The following is a 14,332-nucleotide window of genomic DNA, read 5'->3' as shown; positions in this document are numbered from 1 at the left end:
CGAACGCTTATATACAGAATGTAGATAACTAGCCATGCCTTTGAAATCTGTATGTTGAAAGATAAATAAGTAATAAACTCCACTCTGGGAAGAAAAAAGGGCAAACTCCCAAGCTGTGTGTGTGTGCATGCATGTGTGCATTTGGGAGAGTATATGATTGCTTAATAATTTTCCTTTTACATTATCTTATAAGCACTTAGAACATTATCTACCTTACAGTAGATTCTCCATACTTTTGATAAACAGGTTCATAAATCTTTATAAATAAATGAGAATTATTTAGTGTAGTAGTGTAGCTTTGCTTTCATATAATTACAGACTCTTAGAAACTCTAAGAGATGATATACAAGAATATCATTTTTGTTTTTAAAAACTGTTTTAGTGAAGGCAAAAAAGCTGATTATACACTCTATTATAATAAAACTGGAGACATAAATGACAGAACTTTAAGATTAAAATACGTATCCAAGTTCTCCTGTCTTTGCTTCTGAGTTATATGCCTTATATATCTTGTTCTCTGTAGGAAGCATACTGGCCTGTGAGAAACAATGGTTTATGAAATTTATCTCATTTCTCCCTGGTTCAAACTGAACAACATATCTGCATATATCATAAGAAGTGGCAGATATGCTCTATGGGAGGAAAGAATGGTTAGAAATTTCAATGGAGTTTACTATTTCCTACCTATGGGATTGTATAAGAATTGCCTCACGAGAAAGAAAATTGAGGGAGAGGGTATTTATGTAATAAAATACTCTGTTTCGTTGTATGCTGGAGCACATATGATAGTTGATGTAGCTCCACTATCATCATCTTTTTCATATGTAGCAAATTTTCTTCATATCTCTGGAGTTTTTGCACAGACTGTTTTAGTCAATGCAATGTCCTTTCCCCTTTTCTCTACTTATTCATTGCATTCTATTCTTACATGCCTCCTTTTCAATGATCTTTCCTCCTGTTAATTCTATCGACAATAAAATTTGGATATGGTGAGATCTCATAGGCCTATGTTGCTACTTTTGATTCACAAACACATCGATTGGTAGAAAAGTTTTCTGAATAGGGACCTTAATCACCATGTTAATTGAAAAGTAGTTGATTGGCATAAATATAGTACATTTTCAAAGTTGGGATATTTAAACAAAGGGTCTCCTCTAAATTTACTTAGAATGTGATTAAGTCAGATCAACTTTAAGGACAGTAGATTAATCATTTTTAGTATAATGAACTCATAAATTTTCTGTAATTTTATGAAACCCACTTTAAATACAACAGTTTTCCTAAAAGCTTCTGTGTAAAGTGTACAGTTGATAGGTTCTTAGACAAACCTCCAGGGGATTGTTCAGACTTCCATCACTACAGAGTTTCTAAAATATAATCTTTTCTGCCCTTCTATTGGAAGCACAGAGTTACTACCACGTAACTGCAAAATGACAGCATCTGGGACCTGTGCTTCTACCTATGCAACTGGCTAGCTCCTTTTACTGGAATTCACTCAGTTCTCAGAGAGCTACCAGAACAACAGTTGACTGCCCACTTTTCTAACATCCAGAAGGCCTATGAGGTGGCAGCTAAATGGACAGTATCTCATAAAGATGCACAGAAACAGATACAGGACTTCTTATGACAGGTTCTCACTAGGGTCTTCTCGTCTTCCCAACCTTATGTCCTGGTCATAGAAAATATCTTACAGAACAAAGAGCTGTGCATGGGAATCACATGGGAAGACTCTCTGAACATCAAGTTTTAAGAATAGTTGTTTAAAAAACATACATAGTAGGTATATATAAATATTGTGGATATGATCATGGACAATAATCATTGGCACAATCTGTTAAAAATATCTAATCTGAGATTCCCTAACCCACATACATCATAAATGTACTGGTATAAAAATGTTAATATTGAAATTTGAGACATTGATGTTTCACCGACAAATGTAAAACAATTGCTCCTACGGTATAAAACAGGACTTGCTGTTGTCTGTCAGCACACTTTCCATAGAGGAAAGAAGGGGAAATTTCTGGAGGTGATAAAAATGTCTTACATCACGATTTCAGGATGGGGTACATGGACTATGGGCTACGCATTGTTCAAAATTGCCTAACAGTTCAGTTACGTTCTGTTCATTTTACCATATTTTATTACACCTCAAAGAAGACACGTATGTCTGTTACTGGTGTATAAGAATGCTTGTGATTTTTGCACATTAATTTTGTATCCTGAGACTTTGCTGAAGTTGCTTATCAGCTTAAGGAGATTTTGGGCTGAGACAATGGGGTTTTCTAAATATACAATCATGTCATCTGCAAACAGGGACAATTTGACTTCTTCTTTTCCTAACTGAATACCCTTGATTTCTTTCTCTTGCCTGATTGCCCTAGCCAGAACTTCCAACACTATGTTGAATAGGAGTGGTGAGAGAGGGCATCCTTGTCTTGTGCCAGTTTTCAAAGGGAATTTTTCCAGTTTTTGCCCATTCAGTATGATATTGGCTGTGGGTTTGTCATAAATAGCTCTTATTATTATGAGGTACGTTCCATCAATACCAAATTTATTGAGCGTTTTTAGCATGAAGGGCTGTTGAATTTTGTCAAAAGCCTTTTCTGCATCTATTGAGATAATCATGTGGTTCTTGTCTTTGGTTCTGTTTATATGCTGGATTATGTTTATTGATTTGCGAATGTTGAACCAGCCTTGCATCCCAGGAATGAAGCCCACTTGATCATGGTGGATAAGCTTTTTGATGTGTCGCTGAATCCGGTTTGCCAGTAACAGACAAACAGAGAGCCAAATCATGAATGAACTTCCATTCACAATTGCTTCAAAGAGAATAAAATACCTAGGAATCCAACTTACAAGGGATGTAAAGGACCTCTTCAAGGAGAACTACAAACCACTGCTCAGTGAAATAAAAGAGGACACAAACAAATGGAAGAACATACCATGCTCACGGATAGGAAGAATCAATATCGTGAAAATGGCCATACTGCCCAAGGTTATTTATAGATTCAATGCCATCCCCATCAAGCTACCAATGAGTTTCTTCAGAGAATTGAAAAAAACTGCTTTAAAGTTCATATGGAACCAAAAAAGAGCCCGCATCTCCAAGACAATCCTAAGTCAAAAGAACAAAGCTGGAGGCATCACGCTACCTGACTTCAAACTATACTACAAGGCTACAGTAACCAAAACAGCATGGTACTGGTACCAAAACAGAGATATGGACCAATGGAACAGAACAGAGTCCTCAGAAATAATACCACACATCTACAGCCATCGGATCTTTGACAAACCTGAGAGAAACAAGAAATGGGGAAAGGATTCCCTATTTAATAAATGGTGCTGGGAAAATTGGCTAGCCATAAGTAGAAAGCTGAAACTGGATCCTTTCCTTACTCCTTATACGAAAATTAATTCAAGATGGATTAGAGACTTAAATGTTAGACCTAATACCATAAAAACCCTAGAGGAAAACCTAGGTAGGACATAGGCATGGGCAAAGACTTCATGTCTAAAACACCAAAAGCAACAGCAGCAAAAGCCAAAATTGACAAATGGGATCTCATTAAACTAAAGAGCTTCTGCACAGCAAAAGAAACTACCATCAGAGTGAACAGGCAACCTACAGAATGGGAGAAAATTTTTGCAATCTTCTCATCAGACAAACGGCTAATATCCAGAACCTACAAAGAACTCAAACAAATTTACAAGAAAAAAACAAACAACCCCATCCAAAAGTGGGCAAAGGATATGAACAGACATTTCTCAAAAGAATACATTCATACAGCCAACAGACACATGAAAAAATGCTCATCACTGGCCATCAGAGAAATGCAAATCAAAACCACAATGAGATACCATCTCACACCAGTTAGAATGGCGATCATTAAAAAGTCAGGAAACAACAGGTGCTGGAGAGGATGTGGAGAAATAGGAACACTTTTTCACTGTTGGTGGGATTGTAAACTAGTTCAACCATTATGGAAAACAGTATGGTGATTCCTCAAGGATCTAGAACTAGATGTACCATATGACCCAGCCATCCCATTACTGGGTATATACCCAAAAGATTATAAATTATGCTGCTATAAAGACACATGCACACGTATGTTTATTGCGGCACTATTCACAATAGCAAAGACTTGGATTCAACCCAAATGTCCATCAGTGACAGACTGGATTAAGAAAATGTGGCACATATACACCATGGAATACTATGCAGCCATAAAAAAGGATGAGTTTGTGTTCTTTGTAGGGACATGGATGCAGCTGGAAACCATCATTCTTAGCAAACTATCACAAGAACAGAAAACCAAACACCGCATGTTCTCACTCATAGGTGGGAACTGAACAATGAGATCACTTGGACTCGGGAAGGGGAACATCACACACCAGGGCCTATCATGGGGAGGGGGGAGGGAGGAGGGATTGCATTGGGATTTATACCTGATGTAAATGACAAGTTGATGGGTGCTGACGAGTTGATGGGTGCAGCACAGCAACATGGCACAAGTATACATATGTAACAAACCTGCACGTTATGCACGTGTACCCTAGAACTTAAAGTATAATAATAATAATAAATAAATAAATAAATAAATAATAAAAAAAGAACATGACAACTCTGGAGGAAAAAAAAATAAAAATAAATTATAGGGATAATAATTGTCATTGATTCAGTGGTGTTGAATCCTAAAGAAACCACAACAGTATTGTGAGCAATGTATTTCTGGAGCTCCAAGAATGAGAATGTGCTTAATCACCAGAAATGGTGAGTCAGACAAAGATAAATGCTATGCTGTGCATGCAAGAACCTACAAGAGACTTCATGTTTACTGCCAAGTCAATAACCATAAAGTATTGAACCTACTGCTTATGCCATATTATAAATCTGTTAAAGTTTATAGTTATTATTGTTATTACCATTAATAGCCCTACAAAACCATGATAACTTTAATGTCAGTGAAGTCTCTCTGACTTATTTATCGTCCTTGAGTCAGGAGTAACCACCAATCCTTTCTTAAGGTAATTACTTTGCTGCAATGCCAAGGTTACATCTATTCTGATAAAATAACTCTAGTCCTTCATTTCTCTCTTTCTCTCTCTCTCTCTCTCTCTCATATTCCAGGATGTCTAGTATTAGAGGACAATCTAAAAGATGACAGCATTTTCAAATCACATTAACCTAAGAGACATCTGGTACACTATGACTGGGATCCTAGGACTGGAAGATGCACACACATGAATCTCCATCCCAATCTGTTGTATGTACGTAGTGGCTATTGTGGGCAATGCCCTCTTGTTATTCCTGATTTTTACTGAGCACAATCTTCATGAACCCATGTACCTTTTTCTCTCCATGTTGGCCCTAGTGGATGTCTTTCTCTCCACAGTCACTACACCAAAGATGCTAACAATCTTCTAGTTCAAAGCTGGGGGTATTTCTTTCAGTGGCTGTGTATCTCAGATGTTTTTCCTACACTTGGCATCTTTGTGGCAGAGTCGGCCATATTGTTGGCCATGGCATTTGACCGTTATGTGGTCATTTGTTACCCACTAAGATATACTGCCATTCTGACCACCTCAGTCATTGGAAAAATGGGTATTGCCTCTGTGATCAGGAGTTTCTTCATCTGCTTCCCCTTGGTTTTTCTGGTTTGTCAGCTTACTTATTGTAGGAGGAACATTATTCGGTACACATACTGTGAACATATGGGCGCTGCCAGGCTGGCTTGTGACAGCATCAAAGTCAACATCTACTATTGAGTGATTGTGGCCTTGTTATCCACATGCCTGGATGTGGTGCTCATCATCATCTCCAATATTTTTATACTTTGTTCTGTGTTTAGAACTCCTTCCCAAGGCACCCGTCTCCAGGCTCTGGATACTTGTGGCTCCCATGTGATTGTCATCCTCTTATTCTATGCATCAGGTTTCTTTTCCTTCTTTGCTCACCGATTTGTGGGCCACAGTATACCACTCCATAAACATATCCTTCTTGCTAATCTTTATGTGGTGGTAACACCCACTCTCAATCCCATCATTTATGGAATTAAGACCAAACAAATTCAGGAGAGAGTTATTCAGGTCTTTTCCCTGAGCAAGATATCTTATTGATATAGAATAACAGCTTGGTTCTTTATTTTTAAAGCAACTCCACAACTGAAGAGACCCTAAAGGTATAGTTAACATTTTATTCCATGCCAGCATTAGGAATGGCAATAACTGAACATTTTTGAGTAAATGAGATAATATTAACATCTTACTATTTATGCTTCTCTTGTTCAGTACAGCATTAGATGAAAGTCATCTATTTTTTTTGGCAACATGCAGTTTTGTTACAATAGGGTTAAAGAATAATAGTTCCACAGATAATTTTAATTTTGTATGGACACAGAAAAAGATGTGCATTAAAGATATAGTCCACTCCCACATACTAAACAAATGAAAAACAAAATCCCAAATTAACCTAACAGATTTTTAGCCTACTTCACTATAATATTACATCTGTAGTTCATAGAAAATAGTACTGACATATTTAAATTCATGACTTAGCAACTGAGTATTTGGACTCTGAATTCAAGTTTGATTTTCAGATGTCCCATTTATTCAAGAATATTTACTCTTTCTGAGCTTCTCCATATTTATCTTTATAAGGAGCATAAAATATCATATACCTTACAAATTGTCAAAAGGGCTGAATGAAATAATCTATATGAAACCCCTAAAATAGAGCCTAGGACAAAATGAAAATAAAATAATGTTGCTTATTGTCATTTTTAGCACTTATATAATCAGTTTGCATACTCCAAACACTGGACCTGCAGGACAAAGAAAGGAAGTTGCTTTTCTTTCTTTTTTTCCTACATATAATATCATAAATTATGGCCCATAATGACTTTTGGTAATCTTGGGGTATGAAATCACCTTAATTACTCATCGTGGAGATAGGAGAAAGATTTTACCAGAGATATACATTTCAAAATTGTTAGTATACATGTTAATTAAAACCATTGAAATGAACCAAAAATCTATACCTGTTCCTTAAATAAATGTAAAAGTAGCAGTTATCCTCTTGGTCATCGTATGATATTGCTACGAATAGGGTGTTATCACCATACAGGCAATAATTACTAATGTTACTGGCAACAGTAAATGATATTTATTGGGAAATGAAAACAAGAAATGAATGTCTGATAAGATAATAAAATAATTGTTAATAATTAAATAATAAAGATTTTACATGTTCACTAGTGCAAACATGCATGGAAACTCACAAACGTGTATATATTTACTCACAGCATTGTTGACAATGAAAAGCTGAAATAGTATAAATGCCCAGGATGAAGGTATTAAAATATTTGTTAAAAATACTACAGTGCAATTATTACAGAACAAGTTACCAGTAAGTGCTTACATGGAAAGAAAGTTAAAAAATATTTTGAAGAGGAATTAGAGGTTGCAGAATAATACATATGATGTGATCACAGATTTAGGGATGTACACTGACATTTACATTTGGAACTCTACATACAACATATGTGTATAGAATTATGAAAAAAAGCCAGGTGCAGTGATTTGTGCCTGTAGTCCCAGCTATGGAGGATGCTGAGACAGGATGATCACTTGGGCCTAGGAGTTCAAGGCTACAGTGAGCTGTGATCATGTCACTGCACATCAGCCTGGGCAACAAAGCAAGGCCTCATCTCCAGAAAAAAAAATTAAGAAAGAATATTTGGAATTGTACTAGTATTGTGTAAATCTCAAAATAAATTATTTAATTTATAATCAATTTGAGTATTTAAAAAAATTATATGTATCAATTCTTTTCGAGATGAGATATATAACATTAATTTTACTTTATATTACTTCACCTGTTATATAGATATTCTGATTGTTTTCCTTATATAATACATACTCTTATACTCAAATTATTATGTTACATAAATTTTCATTTAATGATTACCTAGGGAAATTCTATAGGCTGTATATATGATTGCTTTCATTGCCTTCTGAAATTATTTTAACTCTTTATTCTGATTTTTCTATTGCGAGATAGAGGACATTTTAGGTCATTTTTGTAGGAGGATTGCCAGATAATGCTGTTATGCTTGCTTGAGAATATTTATAATCAGTTTACTATTAAGCATGAGCAATGCAAACACGTTTATAGAATTATTAATTCAAAATGTATTTTTTCCAAAATTATAGACATAGGTTGTTTTAAAAACTTTACACAGGTATCCAAATGGCAGAATTTGTTAAAGTATTCCTGTTATAGCCTGGATACCAAGTCACATCAGCCTGCCAATCTTGAAATAGAGAATTTTTTGAAAGACAGAACTTCTGTGACTCCCACTGTTTATATATTTTGCTATAACTTAATTTACTATTTGTTTTCTTCATAGACTTTGTCAAAATGTGTAATTATTTTATATATTTTACTTTTTAATATCTTCTTTCACGTTTTCTTTCATCCTCAAAATGTAAACTGTATATAGTCGCCCTTTGGTATCTGTAAGGGATTGGTTCTAGAACCTCCTGTAGTTACCAAAATTTGAGGATGGCATGTACTTGCCCCAGCCTGATGGCACAGTATTTGCATATACCTTCTGCACATCTTTTCATATACTTTAAATCATCACTAGATTATTTTCAATACCTAATACAATGTAAATAGTTGTTATACTGTATTGTTTGGGGATTAATGACAACAAAAAACATCTATATGTATTCAACATAGACACAATTTATTTTTTTCATATGTTTCATCTGAGGTTGGTTCAATCCATGGATATAACATTCTTGGATATGGAGGGCTGACTATACATGCAAACAACGTTTATTTTGTTCAGCATTATATCTCCCTGTCTATGATGGGACGACCGTCCTGACACAATAATTCAATCTGTTGGATAAATATACTCATTCTTATTTTATTTTTAACCTCAATGAAGATAAATTGTGAATGACTGAGTTGTCAAAATATCATTGTAATAGTTTATATTATGAATAAATTGAATTCTTGGACAATTTGCTTCAAATCCATCAAGCGAAATGGACAAACCAAGGTGGGATACCATATTGAGCATGAAAATTTTGTGTATCTGAAGCACATTCGTTGTGAAGCATAGTTTTAGTATATACTCCACAACACCAAGACCTATGTTCTTCATGGTAACTCTAAATTTACTTGAAAAAAATTTATAATGTATACATATGATATTTAACAAATTTAGTAGACACAATATACATTTTTTGCTGGCAATGAGAAAGAGAAATATAAGTTTATCATGATTTTCAAATATTTATATCATCATGACTTAATTTTATTCTTACCGTTGCCCTGGACTTGGTTCTCGATTTCAATGTTCTGTGTTAGGGCTATGTTAATACATATTCATATTGAGAAACATTATTTTTTAATTGTTGCATGTTGCAGATATCTCCTTGAAATTCACAGGAATTAGAGTGTTAAATGGCTCTTTGAAAAGAGAAAAACTCACAATATTACAAACTTCTCAAGAAAAAACACATATCACCCATTACATAATTAGGAAATATTATGACTAAACTTATTCCAATATATTTAATAAGTTAGATAAAATAGGAGAATTTTTTAGAATAGACAAACTACCAAAGTTCCTTTCAGAAGAAATAGATAACCTAAGCAGGTCATTTACGAACTGGAGAAATTGTAATTGGAAATCTTCCAGCAAGAAATTTGCCAGGCTCAGATGGATTTTTTTAGTTGAATACAACCAAGTATTTAGGACAAAAAGAATATCAATTATACAGAGACTTTTCTTAGAAAATGATAAAGGAGAAAATTCTTCCCTAATCCTTTTATAAAGGCAGTTTTATGTTGATACAAAATTGATACTATGTCATTACAAAGTAAGAAAACTTCTGGTGATATCTTTCACAAACAAAAAGTTCTCTTTCCCAATTTATAACAATTTTTGTTCTTATCTATATTTGAGGCCAAAATAATTGTGACTGCTTTCCTGCTGCTGATCCCCATTTTGAAAAGTTCCCATATTTCAAATTCTAGAAAGGGCATCCTTGTGGAGATAAGCACTTCTTGAGCTCTGATCATGCACTCATACTTTAGGTCAGAAATTTAATTTCTGGCCAGGTTGCCAATCATAAACATTCAGAACAAACACCATTTCACAAGCACAGTCCTTAAGTAGTTATGGATCAGCCTAAGTTATAGCTTTGAATGAGTGCTGCAACATTGACCTACAGGACAGGAGAAGAGTTACAGGAACTTCCTTTTTTTTACCAGGAGCCTGTGTCAACAGATTCAGGATCTTCAGCAAATTGGTATCTTAATGCCAGACTCAGAATCTCATTGATCACTATTCTTGAAGACAGAATTAAATGATTAAAGCATGAATCATTGTCAAACAACATGTTTATTGGGCACAGTGTGAACTTTCTGTATGTTATCTCTAAATCTACAAAATCCAAGAGTAACACTCCAGTGATCCTTCAGGTTTGTAGATGGGCTAAAGAAACCTGAAAAGAAGCCAATCCATACATAAGACAATAGATAGAAAAAGGGAAATCGAGTACTTTAGTTAAAATGAGAGGTCCAGTTTGAAGATACTAATTCTCAAGAAGGTTGATCCAAGGTCCAACTGCATACCTTTGAAATAATGAAATTGACATAGTAAAAGGCGAAATGACCTTGCAACCATAGATACAGGGAAGGCTGTGAGATCTGATGACTGAATGAAACAATTAGTCAGGTCTCAGACAAAGTGAGTTTAGCAGATTTATCATTCCAAGAGGAAATATCAGCCCCAGAAAAGCCGTGAGGGAATTGGAAACACTGGAGGAGCTCCCTACAGGAACAAGACCAGTCTATGTGTCATAGGTCTGTGCAAGGGTTCTTAGGACCTGGATAACTCAGCTTCTTCTTTCCTTTCTTAGGCATCTCAATACAACAGTCAATAAATTTTTCTGAGTATCTGGATATCATGTTACTTAAAATGAACTTTAGAACGTGTACCAAAAATGTCAGGAGGAAACTGGGGACATGTATTTCAGAAAAGGGACTGTTGTTGAAGAGTCAGGAAAGAATAATTGTTATTGGAATTACAAGACAGAATCTTGCAGAGAATGTACAGGAACATAGTGAAACTTAGAATGGAAAGAGATGGGACTTTAAATAATTTTATTGAATGCCATTATTTTCAGTTTATTAATTAGGAAATTCATGGTTTAGACATTAGTACACAACGAAGGTTGTTAACTAAGAGAGGGATCTGTGGAGCCAGACTACCAACAATCAAATCTCTGTCCCACTACTTCTAATTATGAAATCTTAGGAAAGTTATTTTATCTATTTGCCCATTTTTTAAATTGAGGAAATATATATAAAGCACTTAAAATAGTGTGAACATAATACATGTTCAATAAATGTTATTAATGATTTATAAATACAGTAATAACATTTAGTTTGCACATTTGCAGGGTCACATTGGGGTTGACAGCTGACTTAAATGTGATATGATGAATGTCATATAGTGGAAAAAAGCTTAACATGTCAAAAACGTGTTAGCATTATTTTATAAGTAGAAGTTGCAACAATTGAGATGCTGTAAACAGTGAACATAGACACACACACATATACTCACAAATATGTTATATACACACATATATATGTTATATCTATGTATGTGTGTATATATATGACAGATATGTATATATAGACGATCTTTTAACGCAAAGACACTTTGCTTTTTGGATATTTTGATTTTCCTTTTCTTTCTCTAGAGCCCTACTGTCAAATTGATTCAGCTAGAGAGTATTAACTAGAAAAAGGTTAAGGAGGAAAGAAGTTTGGATGCAGAGATAAATTCCTTTCAGCCACAAAAGAGAAGCAGTGAAACCTCTTTCAGCATGAAATAGGGAAGTGAGACACATAGGGAAGGAGATAAGTAAGATATAATCTTCAACGTCCCTTCAGCTACACATACTCTGGTCCTCACTCAAAGTATCAGGTTATGAAAGAATAGGAACCCAAGGTGTTTTCAGAGGGAAGCTAAAAACAAGGAGACATTAATACTTGTATCCTATTTCCTGCTTGAACATCTGAGTAAGATTTTCACGCAGAGTGCCTCATGAAAACATGGGAAAGCCATGTCAGAGTAAAAGTGACCATGCAGCATATTTAGTCAGAGAACTTGAAATTCGAGTGCCCTCTTGTTTCCTTCTCTTCCATGAGGTGCGAATGCTCACTAGTGAAGCTGTCAAGGGAGTTACCTTGACTAGGGACAAATGACTCTATAGTTAAAGAACATAAGACTGAATGTGAGAGAAAGAGAAGTAAGAAAAAAAGATCAAGTTTCAGGACTTTTGGCATAAGAGCCATGGCTATGGGTGGATCACTAAGTTGTTCCAAGAGAAAATGTTCAGTCAAAATTCAGCAAAAGGTGCAGAAAGGATTAAGTTTTACACAGATCAAGGAGGTAAGATGAGATCTTTCAACGTAAGTCAGCCAAATGATTTAGCACTTAGATCAGAGGCTCACCCAGTTGGCTCACCCAATCATCAGAAGACATGTCAGCTTCCCCTCTCACACAACTGATAAGGAATGTGGTAGGAATGACTGGGTAGATGCCTATGGGGGAAAGAATTAGTCTAGCAGAGAAAATCAGGTTCCAATGGACAGAAAGTTATTCAAATAAATTGTTGTGACACAGCAAATGTATTGATTAACTCAAAAGCATTAATTGACCTTTAAGTGGAAGGTTGATTCAGGCAACTATTAGCAAAAACAGGGTCTACTGGAGCAAGATAACACTACAAAAACAAACAAGCAGGCAAAACACTCACCACTTCTGACTTTAGAGTATAAGGTACAACACCTACTACATAGGAATTCAGTATATCATAATTTGGACTAAGAAAAGAGAGGACTATTAAATAATTATTTCACTTGGTAACTCACTTGGAGACATAAATTTATATCAATACATAATTTAAAATTATTTATATTTAACTTTTATATTTAGTTCAGGGGTACAAGTGCAAGTTTGTTACATGGTAAACTTGTGTCATGGGGGTTTTTTGTATAGATTATTTTATCACCCAGGTATTAATTATTAAGTATAGTACCCATTAGCTGTTTTTTCTGATCCTCCCACCTTCCACTCTCTGAAGGGTCTCTCTGAAGGGTCCCCCTCTATGCATCCATGTGTTCTCATAATTTGACTCTCACAAGTGAGAACATGCTGTATTTGGATTTCTCTTCCTGTGTTAGTTTGCTGAGGATAATTGCCTCCAGCTCCATTCATGTCCCTGCAAAAACATGATCTCATTCTTTTTATGGTTTTATAGTATTCCATGGTTTATACATACATTTTCTTTATCCAGTGTATCATTGGTGGGTATTTAGATTTATTCCATGTATTTGCTGAATAGTGCTGCGATGAACATACACATGCATGTGTCTTTATAATAGAATGACATATTCTTCTGGGTAGATAGCCAGTAATGGGATTGCTGGATTGAATGATATTTCTGTCTTTAGGTCTTTGAGAAATCTCACACTGTCTTCCACAATGGCTGAACTAAATTACACTTCCACCAACAGTATATAAGCATTTCTTTTTCTTCACAACCTCATGAACACCACCAAAAATAAGTAACTAGAACAATGGAGAAATAGCTATAACATAAAATGAAACAGTAATACCCCTGGTAAAAGTGCCAACTGTGAAAACAAATTGCCCTATCATTTTCTAGTTATTTAAAATCCCTTTATATCAATTCTCTTACATCCAAAATTTAATTATTAAAGTTTACCCTATAGAGTTTCTCAAGGATTAATAGTTAAAATCACTACCTAGTGTTTCCAAAGTGCCTGGCAGATAATAAGCATCTGATAAATGTAAACTATTATATTTATGAGACCATTATTATTATTACTGTTGTAGATTATTAATAGTAAAGATATAAACATTGAAATAAACTCTACCAGTTTTAGGGAAATGCTTTATAATTGTATGGTTGGCATGTTTATAACAGCTTTATTAAAAATCAAACTACAAAACAGTGAAATGTTAATCAATCGATGAATAAATAGTTTGGTGTATATAATACAATGAAATAGTAGTCAACAATAAAAAATAAATTAACTATAAATACAGTCAACAAGAGTTAATCTCTCTCAAAGGCATTATTACAAGTGGTAGCATCCAGACAGAAAATATGACATTGATTACAATTTAATTCACGCGCCCTTCTCAAACAACAACAACAAAACCTACATGACAGAAATCAGATCGGTGCTGCCAGGAAGTTGGGGTTGTGG

At 34.8% G+C, this 14,332-nt stretch overlaps 1 pseudogene; it reads left to right on the top strand.

The window, feature by feature from the left end:
* The first annotated feature begins 5,161 nt into the window (after window positions 1-5,161).
* Window positions 5,162-6,120, top strand: LOC141408550 (olfactory receptor 52Z1P-like; annotated as a pseudogene).
* The last annotated feature ends 8,212 nt before the right edge of the window (window positions 6,121-14,332 follow it).

The sequence above is a fragment of the Macaca fascicularis genome, chromosome 14 (genome assembly GCF_037993035.2).
Source record: "Macaca fascicularis isolate 582-1 chromosome 14, T2T-MFA8v1.1".
NCBI classification, from domain to species: Eukaryota; Metazoa; Chordata; class Mammalia; order Primates; family Cercopithecidae; genus Macaca; species Macaca fascicularis.
This window is presented reverse-complemented; position numbering and strand designations above follow the sequence as displayed.